This window comes from Tiliqua scincoides, chromosome 11, assembly GCF_035046505.1.
Source record: "Tiliqua scincoides isolate rTilSci1 chromosome 11, rTilSci1.hap2, whole genome shotgun sequence".
Lineage (NCBI taxonomy): Eukaryota > Metazoa > Chordata > Lepidosauria > Squamata > Scincidae > Tiliqua > Tiliqua scincoides.
In genome coordinates, this window is record NC_089831.1 from 25,832,658 (window position 1) to 25,836,442 (window position 3,785).

Consider the following 3,785-nt stretch of genomic DNA (forward strand, 5'->3'; position numbering starts at 1 on the left):
GTGTGTGTGTGTGTGTGTGTGTGTGTGTGTGTGTGTGTGTGAGAGAGAGAGAGAGAGAGAGAGAGAGAGAGAGAGAACGCTACTACCTCCAGATCACCCAGGGAGCTTCATGACTGAATTGAAATTGGAAGGCAATGCCCCCTTCCACCAAGTCCTACCACACAGACTCTCTGGAGGCTCCAGTATTATAAAAAAGGAAGACCCATCATGACTCTCTACCCACTTCTTCCACAATGTTCCTGATTGTATAAGGGCCCACTCCTATCCCATTTTCCAGTGCTGGTGCAGTTGTGACAGTGGGGTGTACGCTGCATCTTGTGGTGGAGGGGCAGTCACTAGGGCCTCCTCAAGGTATGGGAACAGGTGTTCCCTTACCACAGGACTGCATTGTGGCTACACCAGAGCTGGAAAGTTGGATAGGATTGGGCTCTAAACCTCCATAACGGTAAATGAAAGTATTTTTACAATAGATAAATGAGTGAGGGGTTTTGGACAAATAATACATTGCAGGTGGGGTAAGGGTCTCTTTTTTAAGAACAACACCCAACAAATATCTTATTTTAAAAGAAAATCTGAATTCATTTAAAAAAAACAACAAAAAAAAACACCTGTTAAAGCCTAGCCATATTATCTCTTAGAACTGAATTGAGGCCATTTATCAAACACACTGAATCAAGGGCTGCTTTCCTGTGCAAAAGAGAGGTCCACGGGGAAGACTGAGACTGAGGGCTCAATCCTATCCAGTGTTTCAGTAATGATGCTGATGTAATGCAGCCCCAAGCCCAAATAACACTTGTTCTCTTACCTTGAGGAGGCCTCCATGACTCCCCCCCCCCCCACTGTAGTATCCAGGTCACACCCTGTTGGCTCCATTCAGACTGGAAAGTTGGCTAGGATTGGGCCCTGAGGTTTACACATGGTATAGGAAGTAGTACCTTCTACTTCTTATTGTGGACTTCCTTCCTTGCAGGTCGTGGGGGGAGGCAAAACCAGCAAATCAATACAGGCACTGCAATCCTGGACAAAATACCCTGCATCTCACCCTATATCTCATTAGGAGCATCAACAGAGCCCATAAATATGGGTGATCTTGTACTCCGACTTTATGTTCTTCAACTGCCAGTTTGAGAGCAGAACTGCCTTGTGTTCTGCTCTCAAACTCTAATATTTATGATTCTACTGGCCAGAAAACATGGACATTCAATTTCCCATCCTGGAGAAACAATCTTTTTGCCCAGTAATTACTGGGCCCCCTGCTTCTAGAATGTTCTGGGCACCTCTGCAACCTGATCTGATGCACATGTGCACATAATTTCCACTTGTCCAGTAGGATTTATCTGAAAGTAAGTGGGGTAGGACTCAGGGTGCATTTATGTGTCCTTGCTCAGTTGTCTTTGCTTGTGTGTTGGGTGCTCCTGGTTGTTCACCTCCCTGCATTACAATATCTGCACATGAACTGGAGGTTGTCCATGACTTTGTGTACCTTGGTTCAACGATCTCCGACACTCTTTCTCTCGATACCGAAAGAAACACATCGGTAAAGCAGCTACCACGTTTTCTAGACTCACAAAGAGAGTCTGGTCCAACAAGAAGCTGATGGAACATACCAAGATCCAGGTCTACAGAGCTTGCGTCCTGAGTACACTTCTGTACTGCAGTGAGTCATGGACTCTTCGCTCACAGCAGGAGAGGAAACTGAACACTTTCCATATGCACTGCCTCCGACACATCCTCGGTATCACCTGGCAGGACAAAGTTCCAAACAACACAGTCCTGGAACGCGCTGGAATCCCTAGCATGTATGCACTGCTGAAACAGAGATGCCTGCGTTGAATCGGTCATGTTGTGAGAATGGATGATGGCCGGATCCCAAAGGATCTCCTCTATGGAGAACTCGTGCAAGGAAAGCGCCCTACAGGTAGACCAGAGCTGCAATACAAGGACATCTGCAAGAGGGATCTGAAGGCCTTAGGAGTGGACCTCAACAGGTGGGAAACCCTGGCCTCTGAGCGGCCCGCTTGGAGGCAGGCTGTGCAGCATGGCGTTTCCCAGTTTGAAGAGACATTTGGTCAACAGTCTGAGGCAAAGAGGCAAAGAAGGAAGGCCCATAGCCAGGGAGACAGGCCAGGGACAGACTGCACTTGCTCCCAGTGTGGAAGGGATTGTCACTCCCGAATCGGCCTTTTCAGCCACACTAGACGCTGTTCCAGAACCACCATTCAGAGCGCGATACCACAGTCTTTCGAGACTGAAGGTTGCCAACAACTTGGGTGCTCCTGGGCATGGCTTAAAAGTCTCAGTTCTAAATGAATGCTGAGGAAACATACAAAGATTGAACTAGCCCTGGGAAACCCCTGCAGACAAAAACCTTTGACTTCTACTGGTTTTGATGCGCAGGCAAATGTCTCCCCCACAGATGGTTACCATCACTATGTGTTGAAACCAAATCTCGAGTTCCACAATGACATCCATTTTTGCATCTGATTCTGCTTCTCAAAGTAGCCTCTTGAGGCATTAATCGTCCTCTGGCCTTATCTGCGGAGTAAACAAGAAACAGAAGCACAAACCATCTCTGTCCATCATCTTGTTACTTGTCTTTTGATAAGCCAAAAAAAAAAATCATTTCCCTCTGTCTGAGTGGTGATTTGATCTCGGCCACAAGGCCTGGCTTCATGATAAGCAAGGACCAGCACAGTGCAATTGTCTCTCACTTCTGTTGATGCACATGCTCAGGGCATGACATGAGACGGGGGATGCTCCAGCAAGACACAAGTGTCTCTGAGCATGCATTCCCTCTCCCTGCTGCCAATTCCCGCACCCTCTGGGGTTTGTAGACAATCTGCTGCTTTGGGAGCTGGGCTTTCAGGTGGATCTGAGTGATGACACATCCTTTTTTAGAAGCAGAAATAAGGCAGAACTGCTACATGCAATCTCACCTACATTGTGCCAGGAATGCTGAGCTACAAACACCCTGCAAAGCGAGACAAGATCATTCCTGTTGTATGTGGCCGTAATGAAAGATTGAGGCTGAGAGAATTTGTGCTTGCCTGGAACTATCTAATTGTTCTTAACCAAGGTGAGATTTGAATTGGGTCCCAATTATTGAGCTTCTTTGGAATCTTTTATCTACTCTCTGAGCATATATTCTGGAGAGCTAAAGTTTCAGATGGTTTAAAACCATAAGTTTTAGTCCTTGCTGTGTATTTTTTTTAGTTGGTTGGCAACCTTCAGTCTCGAAAGACTATGGTATAAGCCTACAGCACCCGGTATTCCCAGGCGGTCTCCCATCCAAGTACTAACCAGGCCTGACCCTGCTTAGCTTCCAAGATCAGACAAGATTGGGCATGTGCAGGGTTACAGCTGTTAAAAACACCAATATTTGAGGGCAGGTGAGGCCCACAACAGGTGCAGATAATAAAAGAACATAGGAATGATCTGTTATGTCCCAATTTGTCCTATCCTGCCGACTACACCAATTTGTCCCGTCCAAATATCCCAAATTCCTTCTAATGCCTGCTTTTTGGCTAATTAACACCCTCCTTTTCCAAGAAACAACAGCTGTGGTGTGCAAAGGAATGAACACAGAACTCCTTATCTATAGCAATTAACAAGAATTTATTGCTATAAACACAGACACTCCCTGCAAGTCCTCTTGTCCAGAGGCTTTCCCTCCCCAAAACTCCACTTAACTCAGTGGTTAAAGGTCCAAAGCCTTCTGTCCAAGTCCAAGTCCAATCCAATCTCCAAAGCACAGTCCAGTCTTCTGAAGCAGAGTCCCTCCTCTC

General features: G+C 46.5%; 1 pseudogene; it reads right to left on the reverse strand.

Annotated features, from left to right (window-relative positions):
• Positions 1 to 3,251: 3,251 nt before the first annotated feature.
• LOC136662639 (5S ribosomal RNA) lies at positions 3,252 to 3,368 on the reverse strand (annotated as a pseudogene).
• Positions 3,369 to 3,785: the final 417 nt, after the last annotated feature.